The 16,414-nt window shown below is 38.3% G+C and overlaps 1 protein-coding gene across 1 annotated transcript in view; it reads left to right on the top strand.

The window, feature by feature from the left end:
* Window positions 1-14,592, top strand: part of pou6f1 (POU class 6 homeobox 1) — an 87,582-nt gene extending 72,990 nt beyond the window's left edge. Inside the window, exon 12 of the mRNA XM_059956102.1 lies at window positions 11,631-14,592. The gene's annotated coding sequence lies outside the window, so the exon portion shown is untranslated. The remainder of the gene's footprint in view (window positions 1-11,630) is intronic.
* Window positions 14,593-16,414: the final 1,822 nt, after the last annotated feature.

Raw genomic sequence — 16,414 nt, 5'->3', positions numbered from 1 at the left:
GGCATGAAGAGGAGGAAATTGAGGAGGAAAAGAAACAGTAGCAGCAAAATCAGAAAAGAACCATTGGATGTTCAACAAAAGAGGAGAAATTAATCTATAAGGCCCTTTCTATAAGAGCTGTCCAGAATAAGCTTCTATGACCCATCTAAAGACCAGTGCCTTCTGTGTGAATATCTCATTTGAGCTATGAGACTCATTCAGAACTGGTTTACTGCCTTCAACAAGATACCACTTCACTGTCTACTAGTTCTCTTAAGTCCATTTCTGTGTGATAGTGTGCCCCAGGAAGAATGAGTAATGACAAGAAATCATCTTTGTCTGAGGCTTATAATGTTCATCTGAGATCCCTGAGGAAAAAAGGAAGCCGGAGATGCACTTGAGGTAACTGGCATGTAAATGTTCACATGAAACAATTAACTAAGGCCGATATGTTGAAGAAGGCTGAAGGCAGTTATGTAATTTTTAAAATATATCTAAGTAGGAAGAGTGTAATAATCGCAATTTGCTGGGCTACTCATTAGTGGCATGGCTAATGCCTTCTAATTCTCTTTAAATAACTTTTGTGTCCAAAGATTTGTTCCCTTTTGACTAATCTTTTCTTGCCCTGGATTAGGTATTTCATGTCTTTTGATCTCTTTAACATTCACTACACCATTCTTAATCTCCTTATTTACACCAGTACTATCAACTAATAATTTAGAAATCTTATTAAGTAACTCAACAAGTGACTTCCTACTCTTAGCATCACACTTATCGTGATAAGTTGCAGTGAACAGATTTCGCATTTCTAAAGACATCCTCTGCCTTATCCAAATCTAGCTGGAGGGATGGCACAGTTACCCTGATTGAACCAAGCACCTCAGCACCACTGTCAGTGACAATCTCATCATTTTTTGTGACTTCACCATTGTCCTCACCATTCTCATCTTCACCGACATCCTCATTGACAATTCTACCAAACAGGACCACTTGCCTTTTCATAATCCAGCGCACCTTATATCAGGTATCTATTTGTTTGTCTTTGAGGACATCTCCATAACTATCAACATATTAGTATTTCATTGTCTGGCAGAATTCTGAACTGTCAATTATCCAAAGACATTTTATTGGTCCAAACTGATGCCAATCTTCCATTCCTATTGTTGCCCTGTACCTCTCTGAGAAAAGGCAAAGTTCTAAAAGTATCATTTATTTTCCATCCCTAATTGCCTTTGAAAAGGTGGGGGTGAGCTGCCTTCTTGAACTGCTACAATCCTTCTGGTGAAGATGTTCCCACAGTGCTGCTGGGGGTGGGGGGGGGGTTGTTAGTTCCAGGTCTTAGACCTGGTGACAATGAAGGAACACAGAGACATATTTCCAAGAAAAAGTGGTGTATGACTTTAAGTTAAACTCGGAAGTGTTATTGTTCCTTTATGCCTGGTACCCTTGTCTTTTATTGGTTGTGGATTTGGGACTTGGCATTACACAGTGATACAGTATGGAAACAAGCCTTTCAGGTAAACTTTTCAATACTGACCAAGGGGCTTTGCTGAGTTCATTGCATTTGCCTGCAATAGGACCTTATCCCTCTAATCTTTTCCTTATAACTTTTTGGCTTTTATATTTTGTGTCCCACATCATAAAGGCAAGTTGTCCTCTGCCTTCTTTGGAAGTAATCCATGGTGTCCAGACCATTGCTTAACAATAGTCCACCTAAACACAGTCTAGTCCCTTGATTTATCATATTACTTAGATGACAACATTCTTCCAGGGATATCCTCTCCAACTACTGTCTATCAATGTAACCCTTAAATGTATTCAACAACTGAGTATTCACTGTCCTCTGGAGCAGATGGCTTCAACAATTTATAACCATCTGGGTAAAGATATTTTTCCTTAGGTTAAACTGTTATAACTGACTCTTTATCTTAAGACTATGCCTCTTGGCTTTCTTGTCATCTTTTCACCACCTCCTAGGTTAATTCATCTCAGAATCTTTTAAGGTGAAAAAGTGAGGTGAGCAGGTGCGGAAAGTGAGGGCAACAGGTGGTGCTGTTTATCATTCCAACTGATGTGGATATTGATCCAATGTTATGTTTTTTTGTGAAATGTGCAGGGGGTATAGTAGAATGAAAGCAAACAAGCAAGATGATGCCTGGCCTGCTGCGTTCCACCAGCATTTTGTGTATGTTGCTATTCCTTAGCAGGAGTTGTGCAAGGAACATTTCATCCCTCTTTCCACAGCATCCAGAATCTCAAAGTTGTACTTTTATGCTGAAAGCCTCTGCTATCTTTATCTGTGACTTCCTTGTGCTGAGAAAGTTCTTCTTCCCACAGCAGCCAACAATGTACTGGAAGAACTCTGCACCTTCTGTGGGAGAAAATGAATTGTTGGTGTTTCAGGCTGAAGCCTTGTCAACCAGCCTCAATGCAAGGTTTTGACCTAAAACATCAACAGTTCCTCCACCCCATCCCCATCCCCTCCCACAGATGCTGCCTGATCTGCTGAATTCTTCCAGCAGGTTATGAGTTGCTCTAGATTCCAGCATCTACAGTTTCTTGTGTCTCTCTTCTTCTCATATATGAGCAGCAACAAATCCTTCCTGGTCTTCACTTCATCAAGGATGACCAGCAAAGCATTCAACAAACTGGGGTGATACATTACCTCTCTTTGTAACAACATTACTAATTTCTTCATTTTCTTCGCAGTTGCTGAATAATTTTCTCTCAGTGTTACTTACAGTTAGCCTTTAATATAATGACCAGGAAATTGGTCTGTTAGCTTCTATTGCATAGAGCAACGTCCTTAAGCATATATAAGACCACAAGATATAGGAGCAGAATTAGGCCATTTGGCCCATCAAGTCTGCTCTGCCATTTCATCATGGCTGATCCATTTTTCCTCTCAGCCCCAATCTCCTGCCATCTTCCTGTATCCCTTCATGTCCTGACCAATCAAGAATCTATCAACCTCTCCCTTAAATATACATAAAGACCTGGCCTCCACAGCTGCCTGTGGTAATGAATTCCACAGATCATTACTAATGCCTCCATGATCACTTCAGCCACCTCTTTCAGAACCCTGGAATGTACACCATCTGGTCCTGGTGACTTACCTACCTTCAGACCTTTCAGTTTCCCAAGAACCTTCTATCTAGCGATGGTAACCTCATATACTTCATGCCCCCGACATCTGGAATTTCCACCATACAGCTAGTGTCTTCCACGGTGAAGACTGATGCAAAATACTTATTCAGTTCATCCACTATTTCTTTGTCCCTTGTTGCTACCTCTCCAGCATCATTTTCCAGTGGTTCAATATCTACTCTCACTTCTCTTTTACACTTTATGTATCTGAAGAAACTTTTGGTATCCTCTTTAATATTACTGGCTTGCTTACCTTCATATTCTATCTTTACCTTCTTAATGACCTTTTAGTTGCCTTGTCATGTATCTGTTTATTTCCTTCATTGTTCTGAGATGTTGCACTTGTTTGTGAACTCTCACAGGCCCGACCCAGAGCAGAAACTCATTCACTACGATCTGTTGCTCAACACTCACTACAGTGGATTTTGGCATTGGTATGTGAGGTATTCTATAATTTGGCAAACTGTCCATTTCTTAGATTTTTATTTGCATTGCCTTTAATGTCAAGCTACTATCACCCAATTTCTAATTTCATACTAAGACAAGATCTGCCCACTACCCTTCTTTGGTAAAGAAACAAATTGAGAAGCTTTGGGAACACTTTCAATATGTGCTGTTGTTTTTCTGTGGTGTAATAGGTAGAGGATGGATCCCTTAACATTGAATCTTTTATTGTTTCTGGTACAAGTACAATATTAGGTACTTGATGGCGGGCTTACTGGATTCATATTGACCCTTCGTTATTGGAGCTCATCTTTTCTGTAGGCAGAAACTGGTCCAACTGTGCAAACTGGTCCACATTGGGAAAGAAGAATCATCATAAGATCTGCCCTTCCCTACTCCATAAATATTATCCCTAGCCTTCCCTATTTTAAATTAAAATAACTGGTCTGCATAAACAAAATGCTGGTAGAGCACAGCAGGCAGTCTGTTTTTTTCTATATACATCATCAAGTTGCTGGAGCCTATGCATTTGTCAAGTATGCTGACCAGATTTTTTTGACACCATCTTGGTAACTAAAGTATTTTAAATTAGAAATCACTTCTGTGGCTCTCCTTTGCATTATTTTAAAGCCTCAATATCCTCTACCATGTAGAAGATTTAACATGGATATAGTATTCTAACTAGAGCTTAAATAAGGTCATACACACAAACAGAATGGAATGCTCTATTTTAGAGTAAATTGTCCTGTGAATACAACCTAGAAACCTGTTCCTTTCAGCTATAGATTTATGGTATTAGTCATGAACTTTTGTAGAGTGATGCACTGGCTTCAAATCTGTTCCCTGCAGGGTATAAGTAAAATTTAGAATTAGACTTTTCAATGGCTTCGAGCAAGCTGTGATGAAAAATCCCATGCTTGCCTTATTCTTGTGCCACACATGATTGATTTTAATAACATTGTTTTTAACTATCTGTGTTGATTGTTGCAGCAGCTTGCCACAAAACCAATGAGAGAGTATAGACAGACATTACTTCTGTGTTTTGTTTGCACTGTTAAGAAAGCAGTAACAATGAAGTTTCAGCTTGCCACTAACTGTTCTATTCTTTCAGAAGCCGCCTGTACAGTTTCCACAATCCTGCTCTATTTAGATCCTCCCTAGCCATTTTTACCTTCTGTATTGTTACAGGTGTTGTGATATTCATGCCGTTTACATTGTGCACCATTGGCAAAATATCGCTTTGGATGGTTTTACAAAATTGTACTTCTAGGTGCAGAAATAATGCTTAGATTACCAGCAGACAATTGAGGCATGGAAGAAATCATGTCAGAATTTCATGAAGCCATCTTATATATGTCCGTCTTGAATCACCTTCCAGTGAATTATTATTGTTACATCTATTTGAAAAGTGCATATCCTATTACTTTGGACACTAATACCTGGGACTTATGTCTCAATTTTATGTCAAGTAAGCCCTTCAGTGACTGAGTACTCAGTCAGGGTCATGCCTAATATTCACAATACCAGCATGATATGTATACAACTATGTATATTACACGACACAATGTATTTGACAGCATCCAGGAATGAAAGGGTTACTGTATGAGGAACGTCTGGCAGCTCTTGGGCTGTATTCCCTGGAGTTCAGGAGAATGGGGGGAATCTCATAGAAACATTCCAAATGTTAAAAGGCCTGAACAGATTAGATATGGCAAAGTTATTTCCCATGGTAGGGATTCTAGGACAAGAGGGCATGACTGAAGGATTGAAGAACATCCTTTTAGAACTGAGGTGCTGAGAAATTACTTTAGTCAGAGGGTGGTAAATCTGTGGAATTTGTTGCCATGAGCGACTGTGGAGGCCAAATCATTGGGTGTATTTAAGGCAGAGATAGATAGGTTCTTGATTAGCCAAGGCATCAAAAGGTATGGGGTGAAAGCAGGGGAGTGGGGATGACTGGAAGAATTGGAACTGCCCATGATTGAATGGCAGAGCAGACTCAATGGGCCGAATGGCCTACTTCCGCTCCTATATCTTATGTTCTTATTTTATGAATGACGTACTTTTATTATTCCACTAGGAAATCAGATACCACTTTTAATTAAAAATTTATACAAAATAAGTAGTTGAATAAACCAGTGGCTAATCTTTTCAACCAAACTCTCAATATTTAAAATCATTGTCAAAAGAAACTATCACCTTTCTTACAAAATACTTGCTGTTTTCTGATAGTGTCCATAGCATATAACCAAATTAGAAATGGTTCATGTTTTGGTCTTTTGAAAACATTTTGTGAGAACTGCACATAAACCAAGATTTTTTCTTTCTGTGTTCACTGACATATAATTTTCTGACCAGAAAATCCAAGGTCTTGAACTTGGAAACCAAGAACCCAGCCACCATCTCCAGCACTCTATGAACCATGTAATGCTTCTAGATCTACAAAAGGTGGTAGCAAAAGAAGGCAAGCTTTGGGTCACAGTAGAACATCAAGACAATCTTGTAGAGTGCCTGCAAATTTTCCCTGCAATCTATATTTGATGATGTGTCCCAAGGTTTAGTTAAAAGCTATGCACCAACATGATTGAGATTCCTTTAATATTTCTTCTGTCAAGGAGGTGATAGTATCCGACATGGCCAGATCACAAGAAGTGAGTAATTGTCCATTGTTATCAAAAAAAGTTTGATCCTTTAATATATAAGAATATTTTGTGCAGTAACCCTTTGAAGAATTATAGCATTAGACATCAATGCTGAGGAAGTATTGCTAAAGAGCTGATACAAACCAGCCCTCTGTATTTGAACCGGATTTGTGATAGTTGGTCCAGTCAGCCTGAATGAGAAAGTCAATACAGCTTTATACTCTATAGTCTGCATTTCACAATGATGATGTAGTAGTACTTCAAACAGGCAGAATTTAGGTCTTGATAATGCTTACCAGTAAAAATTATCATACCAGTGTTCAGCTGCATCTTGACAGATTTGATTACATTATTAAAGAACAGTACTCAAAGTGAATGTTACCCACCTTTCCAGTTACGTGTCAATTTGACAAGCTTCTGAAGTCAGTCGGCCTTCCTCTAGTTTCTTTGAAAAATTCTGAAGATTTGCAGGACTGCAATGATGTAATCAAAGGAAGTTTGATCCTAAATATCTAGGCCATATGATAATTCTTGGTTGATTAGCTAGAACAATTCCAAAGGTGCGTATTTGGTTTCCTTTGTTACCTGTGAGAGGAGACACATGACCTGTTAGGTTCTCTGTGCCCATTTGACAAATAGAAGGTAACTTGGTCTTTGACAATTGCATAGAGGAATTTATTTTCTGGTGAAGCTCATCAAACTCTTGCTTCTCCAATATATTTAACATCTCCATATTTTATAGTGGAAGTTCTGAGATGTGGGGTTGATTGTGTTAGACTCCGGTGCTGAATTGTATGTCTGTCAAATAATAGCCATCTTGAACTTTGTTCATACCTATTCAATTCTCTGTGGGGAAATAATTTCATTGGATATTGCCAGTGATGAGGTAACAAGTCTGAAATTTTCTCCCATCAATATATCACCTAGATTCCACAGCAAATGTCTACAAAGAGAAGATTATGCTGATTTGATGCTTGGAACATAGAATGAATAGTACCGCTTAGGAACAGGCCCTTCAGCCAAGAATGTTGTGCAAACCAAAAGAATTAGTAATCAAGTGGCAACTATACTAATCTCTTCTGCCTACACAATGTCCATATCCCTCCATTTTCCTCACATTCATGTCCATATCTAAACATCTCTTAAAAGCCTCTAACACCACCCCAGAGAGCACATGTCACGTACCCACCATTCCCTGTGTAAAAAAAACTTACCTCCCACATCTCCTTTAAAATTACTCTCTCTGACATTAAATGCTCACCCTCTGGAATTAGAAATTTCAATGCTCGGAAAAAAATACTGTCTAATCTACTCTATGTTTCTCATAATCTTATAAATCTCCCCTCGGTCTCTGCCATCCAGAGAAAACAACCCAAGTTTGTCCAACCTCTCATTATGGCACATGCCCTCTAATCCAGGCAGCATCCTTATAAACCTCTTCTGCCCCCTCCTCAAAGCCTCAACATCCTTCCTATAATGGGGCAACCAGAACTGTATGCAATACTCCAGATGCAGCAAACTAGTTTTATAAAGCTGCAACATAACTTTTGAACTCATTGCCTTGACTAATAAAAGCAAGCATGCCATGTGCTTTCTTAACCACTCTATCAACCTGCATAGCCACTTTCAGGGTGCTATGAATTTAGACCCCAAGATCTCTCTGCTCATCAACACCGTTAAGGGTCTTTCCCTTAACAGTGCACTGTCTCTTTTTACATTTGACCTACCAAGGTACAATACTTCACATTTGTCCAGGTTAAATTCCATCTACCATTTCTCCATGCATATTTGCAACAGATCTATATCTTGTTGTATATTTTGCCAGCCTTCTATGCTATCCACATCACCACCAATCTTCATTTCATCTGTAAACTTACTAACTCACCTATCCACATGTTCATCCAGGTCATTTATATACATCACAAAGAGCAGAGGTCCTAGTGCTGATCCCTGCAGAGCACCACTAGTCGTAGACCGGCAGCTAGAGTAAGTCCGTTCGACAACTACCCTCTATTTTCTATGGGCAAACCAATTCTAAATCCAAACAGCCTATTCACCATTAATGCCATGTATCTTAATCTTCTGGATGAGCTTCCTATGAAGGACCTCTTCCTCTTTCTAACTATGTCATTAATGCTAATGTATACCATGATCTCTGGCTGCTCACCCTCCCCCTTGAGAATATTCTGCAGCCACTCCAAGACATCCTGGATCCTAGCACCGAGGAGGCAAGACACCATCCTGGTGCATCTTTCTTAGCCACAGTATTTCCTGTCCATCCCCACCCCCAGCTGTCTCCCTATCGCTATTGCTCTGCCTGATTTTACCCTTCCTTGCTGAGCCTCAGTGCCACTGGTCTGACTGCTGCTGCTGTGCTCTGACAGGTAATCCCCACCCCACCCCAGCAGTATCCAAAGGGGTATAGTTGTTTCTGAGGAGAATGGCCACAGGGGTACCCTGTGCTGACTGCTTACTCCCCTTCTCCAGGTAGTCACCCATCTACTATGTGAACACTGCACTCTGTAAAAGTTTCGTCTACGAAGTTTCCAGCTTCCCAGATGGTCCTGAGTATATAAAGTTCCAGCTCCAGTTCCTTGACCTTGTCAGTCAGAAACTGAAGTTGGATGTACTTCCTGCAGATGTAGTCATCAGTGAGACTGTCAGGCATCCTGAAATCCCACATCTCATATGAGGAGCATTCCACTGCCTGAACCATCCTTCCTACACTGAACTAAGGACTAAGGATTTACAGCCAAAAAACTTCTTACCTGTGCCTCCTCACTGAAACATTTCAGTTCATAATCACCTAGGTTACTTACTCAGCCTCTTCTCACCCAGCTTATTGTACTTTAGATCTGACTTCTCAAGACCAAATTCCACAATCAAAACAAACGATAACCCGTGACGCAACACCCTTAGCTCCACCTGTTCTCACCGAAGCCTGTTGAACCAAAGTCTGACCACTCCAGCACTGGCCCACTCCAACAATGGCCAGTTCGCTTACACCTTGCTTCTTTTTATTGGCTCAAATAAAATTCACTCCTGATGAGACTTGTTCTTTTCAAATTGCTCCCCTCACTGTAATGATAGCGCTCTCTTATTAATTTATAGAAATGCTAGACTTTTTCGCATTTCTCAGTGGGAAGAACTTTGAAAAAGGAACATGATAGCATTTTACATGGGGTGCTGAAAATTTCAAAGTGGTTTGACAAAATACTTCTCCACTTGTGAAATATAGTGCCTAGGTCTCCAAAATACTGTAAGGCATAGGAGCAGAATTAGGCTATTTGGCCCATTGAATCTGCTCCGCCATTCAATCATGGCTGTTTTATTTCAAACCCCATTCTCCTATAACCCTGAACTCTCATACCATTAAAATTGTACATTTCTGATTTTACACTTACAGTAGCAGTGTAGAGAATTAGAAATTGTGCATCGCTAAAGCAAGTGATTCTATACTTCCCGCATGTTTGAGGGCCCTCTAAACTTATTGCTCAAATTCAGCTCAGAATTATCACTGATTGGATAACCTTCTGGTGAACCACAGATATGGAGTTAGATTATCACCTTGCAGCTGCCAACATTCTTTCAAAGAGATAATAGCTAAGTGGGTGATTTTGAAAATATGATTCCCACTTAGTGAAGTACATCATGAAGTACAGATTTTATCTTTTCCAAACCTTGCACTCATAGGAATTATAATGGATGTTATGCATATGATAAATCATCAAGATGGGCAGCAGGGTTTAATTGACTGTGTGTCACTTTTTTATACATAGAATATTTACAGATAATTTGAACTAATACTGAATTGTACTGGTGCTATGAAAACATGGTTACACATGTAATATTGCACAAATATTCAACTGTTCCTAGTCATCAGAGTCCTTTGGGGTTTGCTTAGCTTTGAAGCATCTCATTTCCTTCTGCCAAAGAATCAATCACATGTGCCATGGTGACTAAGAACGATAAAAATCCACCAAGTAGCATGAAGGTCTGAGTAACTGGGAACATCTTTTTTTTGAGCTGTATCTGGTCATCCAGCTCATCTGAGGCATATTTGGCATCATAATATCCATAAAGTACTGCTAAACATCACAAGGGTCATGGTTATTTGAAGCAGCTACAAAGTCTATTTCCTAAAACAATATTTTTGGCTAAATATTAATAGCAGCAGAGCAGAAAATAGAGAACTTCTGAGAAGCTAGCTCTCCATGAGGAGCAGCCAGCCAGCTGTTCAATAGCAGCAAGCTGCCAGCCAATAAGCAAAGAGAAGCAAAGCTGCTAGCAAGAGGCAGCAGGCAAGCAGCAAGCCAGCAAACAGCTAAAGCAAGCAAGCAAGCAGCAGCAAAAGCAAGCAAGCAGCACTAGCAACACAAAAGAGGACTTTGATTTTGGTGCTAGTGTCAAAAGTCTAGTAGGGTCAGTAGTGGGAGCACAAGATTTATGAATTAACTTGGAAACTTAAATTAATATGCCAGGCTGCTCCTGGCCCATTACATTATTATAGTTTTGTTATGTTTATATAATGATTACCTCCTGCAAATGCTAACTGTTATCACCGTTCCCCCTGCAGCATTACTTTTATAACAGAGTCAACATTAACAATAATTCACCATGTGCCAGATATATTTATTACAGAGAATTTTCCTGTAAATGTGGATTATATTGCAGTGACTTTAATAGCATAAGAATAGAAATGGTGGCATCCTGAAGAATGAGCAAACCAAAGGAGCAGTACCAGCCTGAAGTTGAGCACAGAACTAACTTATAGTCAGTATTAAAACCACATACTTTCCTGTTAATAAGCTGGTCTCAAGCTCTTCTTGCTATCCTCACCATGCCCTTGCGATCATGTTGCCAAATTCAAAATTACCCTTGCATTTTATGACTTTATCCATTTTTCCCAATGAAAATGTGAAGTTAGTGGGCTTCCTGCACTAGTAACTCTGTCTATTCTCTATTTGTCACCCCAGGAAACATTCCTATTATGTAACCTTAGCATTACTGATGCCAGTCATGAATATACACAACAGCAAGTACACACTCAAAAATGGAATCTAAATTGCAGTCTAAAGTGGGAAGTTTGTAGAAGTGGAATATACAGAAGGATCTGAATGTGTGCATGTGCTCTTCTTGAGTACATCCCTACTGCTTCAGAGACCCTTCATTGATTTCTCCAACACTTTGTCACCACAGGTTTTACTTGCTTGGTGACTGCTAATTTACCCTTGATAGCTTCATGAGTAAAGACATTTAAAACCAAGGGATCAAGGTTGGATGACCAGAGTGTAATCAATTAGTCCATTTAAGCCTGGCCGCAGGAAAAGAACTGGGATAAGGAAGAGGTCAGTCCACATTTGAAGAATGGGCATATTTGGGGTATGTTCTTGTTCTGCTAAGTCTCAATTTTTTCAGGAAAAGAAGCAGTGAGAAATTGGATGAGGAAATTGCTGCAGAGAAAGAGAGATGCTTGAAAGTGATTCCAACATCACACTAAATGAAGCTTCAACCTTGAAATGGTAGCCATCTGTCTAGTAGTTTTTTAACCTATGCTGTGAAATTCATGAAGGGTTCTGTTCTGTTTATTTTAATATATTAAAATTTAAAATCTTTTAATATATATATTAAATCCAATAATTAAAACAAAATCTCTGTTCCTATGGTGACAATAGGCAAGAGATTTTGGGGAAAAAAACTGCTGAATTATGTTAAACAATTCTATCAATGAATTTAATAGAATTCTTACTTTCATCTCTATTGAAAATATTTTACTGCATAATTTTCAAATATATTTACAAATGAATTTGGTGGCATATAGGTCAACCAGAGCTATTATGGGGTTTATTTATAAAAATATTTCAGTAAACCAACTGGAGGATTTGAAGTTTTTAATCCTTTTTCAGCTCATTGTACTCCTAGAACAGCTTGTAATTATTCTGTCATAAGAGGTGTTGCCAGTCTGTTGAAAGAGAGTCAGAATTGTTATTGGCCCAAAGTGAAAGGAGTTATGATTAAAGGAAACATAGTAGTTAGCATGTCATCAAAGGGAATGCAGAAGTTAAAAAATGTATCATGGAGGGATGTGACCTGGAGTGAGAATGATGTGGAAGGAACGTGATTAGTATGCCATTGAGCTGATGGGGACTGTGGTGACTATAAGAGGTAGAATGTACTGATTGGTTGATTTGTCACAATTAGAAAACTTTTATGAGATGGTGGTCAAGATGAGGAGGGGGAATTGTAAATGGTCACTGGCATCTCAGTCTCTTTCAGGAACATTATGCAGACATGGTGAACTGACGTGGCCTCTTTCTCTGCTGTAAAATTCTATAGAGCAGATCTGACTGTGATGTAAGTTAGCAGACTGATTGATACCTTTGTTATGTATGAAGTGGGAGAAGGGAATCAGCAAAGAATGGTTATAAAAAAAAGCAGCATGCATTTATGTGAGCTGCAGAAAATTGAGAAAGAGGATGTGAAAGTATGAGCTGTTGCTTGGAGATTATAAAAGTATAATTGTATCAAGTACCAGGATGGGGATAGACGATCAAATTTACATTTGATCATCTGAAATGAACACCCATTCGTGTTTTAAGAAAATTATGAAAATTATCTCTGTGATGTTTTACATATAGATTCATCGCGCGATGTGAGGCTAGTATTAATCTGGGATGGTGGGACAAACCAGTTCCTTTACAGGTCAGTCATATAGATGCTACTTATGATCATTATTGGAAGCCTGCCATTTATATTCATGGTGGAGTCTGACTCAGTCAATCAGTAGCAAAGCTATGAGTGACTTTATATATACCTTACTAATGAAGTATAAGTAATAGTTAGTATGTCTATTCTATTTGTATTACAAGTGTAAAGAAATTCTTAACTAATCAGAAATGTGTTTTCAATATTTCACTATAGTTTATGTTTATTACTGCTATGATGAAGATACATTGCTGGACATTTGTTGTGATTTCAAAGAAAACAGAATTTTATTGGAAATCCTTACTCATAGCATAGCCTTAGCCTTGGGAGAAAGAGGGTGAAATGACAGTTTGGATGGACTTGCTTTGAACAGTGTCATGAATGAATGAAATGATCTGCTCAAAGAGGCAGTAGGAACAGATTGTATTAACAGGCTCAAAAGAGTTGGATAAATATCTGGAAAAATTAATTAATTGGAGATACGACAGGTATGGTGAAATATGATCATTAGTAGGAACTGAGAATCATCGTGTTTACCGGAGTGAACATTTCTGTTGCTGTACAAAAGAATGAATAAAGTATTATTGGTTTTCTGTAACATCGAGATGGAAAATACAGATAAATCAGCATCATACATAATTTTGTTCCATCTGTTTCAAAAGCTCCTATGATCAGATCATATAGCCTCCTAGCATTTATACATATTTATAAATCTCTGTGTAATACACATACAAATACATACACATGAATAAAGTGTAGCTCAAAACGGTTTGCTCACACGTTGAAGACTCTGTGATTTAGATATTCATAGTGCCTCATTTTCATTGAAGCTCAGTTGCTTCAAAACATGTGGATTTGCTTTACCAATTTTGAAAGGTTTCAGAAATCATGACATTTTGTGTGAAAATCTGTGTCATTTCCTGCTGGGGCTGGGGGAGGAGGAAAGTGCTGCCATCTTTCTAAGTAACAGTAAACTACAGCACCATTTATGTTTTCCTTAATATAGAACTGATCCTTTACAAAGCATCTTTTCACAACACTGCAAAGTGGCAGGCACTGGCATTAGATTTCTCAAGCACAAACACTACAGAGGAAAATAATACACCTCCAACTCACAGAAAACCCCATCATGTAAACTGTAGGGTTTGTTTGATACTACATCTCATCCACCTAAACTCACAGCTGGCTGGTGTGAAGGTATGATGACAATCTCCTTCAGCTTTCAGGATTCCTCAATGATCATATTTCACTGTACCCAATGTGACCTAACTGAAAACCATGTCTGTTGAGTCCATATTATCAATAGAACTGTGAAGCTTTTAAAATAATATTTTAACCGATTTCAATAAAGCAATGCAGTCATCGGCATTAGGTTTGGTATGTGTTTGGAAAATTAGGGTCTTTATCCCACTCCATCCCCCATACCATTTTTGTTTTGTTTCTTTGAAAATGTGTATACTTCAATATATATTGGAAATAAGCTGGAATGACAGATTATTTTTTAAAGTTGACTTCTTGACCTGAAAGGGTGAAATAAGCTAAACCTCTTTATTACTAATCATAGTGATTTTTCTTTGCTGAGTTTTAATTCTAAAGATTGATTTCTTTGACTATTAATTTCAATAGCACAATATTCAATGAGGTCTGCAAACAAATTATATACAATTGTTAAATCATCTGCTACTAATTATTTGTGAATAGAAGCTGATAAGAAAATTAATAAAGCATTATTTTAACAGTACAGTTCAAAATGTGTTTTCCTTTGTGTGGTGTTAACTTATTGCATTGAACTAAAATGTTTTTCCATTGTTATGTTTGATACATTTTGAAAATTGTGCCCTTCCTAACAAAGGGTACCTTTCTCTTGAGAGGTTTTGGCAGCAAACAAAAAATCTTTTCTCAGCCTTGAGTCACTCAAGTTATTTTTAAGCTACAGTCAGTCAGAAAGATTTTGAATTCAGCTATCAGTGCACAACACAACCACATTCTGTAATTTTGTGACATTTTTATACCCACGTAGAACAAGTCAGCTTTGAGAATTGTGGTAGACAATAGGAAATATTTTGTTAATTTTTTTAAGTGCAGGTCTCCCTTAATTTTTGGTTATACTTGTGCATTTCTCCTTGTCTGTGCCATTTACATTAGAAAGGGGTGAGGTACAGAATGAGACAACCTGCTAGGAGCTACACAGTAACTTGCATTAACTATATATCTGGTTTTCACTTTGAGGAAGCAGCTAGTCTGTGCTTTGTTTCTACCCATGTACTTCATCCACCCTTCTTTGTTTCTTTATCGAGGGTCGATTCTTACTGCCTCAATATTTGAGTATTTGAACATCAAACAAAAATAAATCCAATTATTGTCATGGCACAGCCCAGATACATTCCCTTCCCAATCATGCCTTCTTGTAGGACACATAGCACTTACCAGTTCAAACGTCTGCAGATAATCTGTTCCCAGATCCTCCATTGTTGCCTGTTTGTTCTACATTATCACATGTATCACAGAATTTGAAGAAATCTGTAGAAATTTGTGAGTGTCTTTGGTGACAAACCAAATCTCCTCAAACCCCTAATGAAATAAAGCCACAATCATGCCTTCTTTGTAGCTGCATCAATATATTGGGCCCAGGTTAGGTCCTCAGAGATATTAACACCCAGGAACTTGAAATAGCTCACTCTTTCCACTTCTGATTCCTCTATGAGGAATACTGTGTGTTCCCTCGTCTTACTCTTTCTGAAGGTGGAGATGTTATTTCCTATCTGCATAGGTTGTGGTCTTCTGGTTAGATTCTAGTTGCAGTGTGGTATACAGAGGCCCAGGTTTTGAGAACTGTATGAATGATTGTGTTACAAACTGAGCTGTAGTCAATAAACAACATCCTGACATAGATGTTAGTATTGTCCAGGTGATCTAAGCTCCACAATTTTACAAAGTTCTCACGTTCCTTAATAATCTGTCATTCCTAATACCTACTTGTGTGGTTTTGAATCAATTTTTATTTGTCAATACTCCTCATGATGTGCCTTAGGATATTTGACTTTGTTAATCACTATATAAACAATAGTTGCTAATGTAGTGGATCGACTTTCCTTGCGCATTTGTTTCCTGAGGACCATTATAGTATAACTATCACAGTGTTGCCAGCATGAGAGAATTATTTCTATTGTTATAATACATCACATCTATGAAGTTACAAAAAAAAATGATTTGCTCCACTGATGGAAGAGTACAGGTCTCATAAATGTGTTGTGCATCAGTGTAATGACCTAAGATTTCATTAACTTGCTCAGGTGAGAAGAACGGAGTTGCACTTACGTAGCATCTTTCACAACCATGGGATATCCCGAAGTGTTTTATGCCCAGTAAGTCAGGTGTTATAACTTGGAGAAAAATAAGATGGAGTGTAACACTGCATTCAAGCAATTTTGCTGTTACCTCCTCAAAGCCTCTTTTTATATTTATTCCATTCTGTCTTTTTTTGACATCAATGGGTA

This window comes from Hypanus sabinus, chromosome X1 (genome assembly GCF_030144855.1).
Source record: "Hypanus sabinus isolate sHypSab1 chromosome X1, sHypSab1.hap1, whole genome shotgun sequence".
In the NCBI taxonomy this organism is placed as follows: Eukaryota; Metazoa; Chordata; class Chondrichthyes; order Myliobatiformes; family Dasyatidae; genus Hypanus; species Hypanus sabinus.
This window is presented reverse-complemented; position numbering and strand designations above follow the sequence as displayed.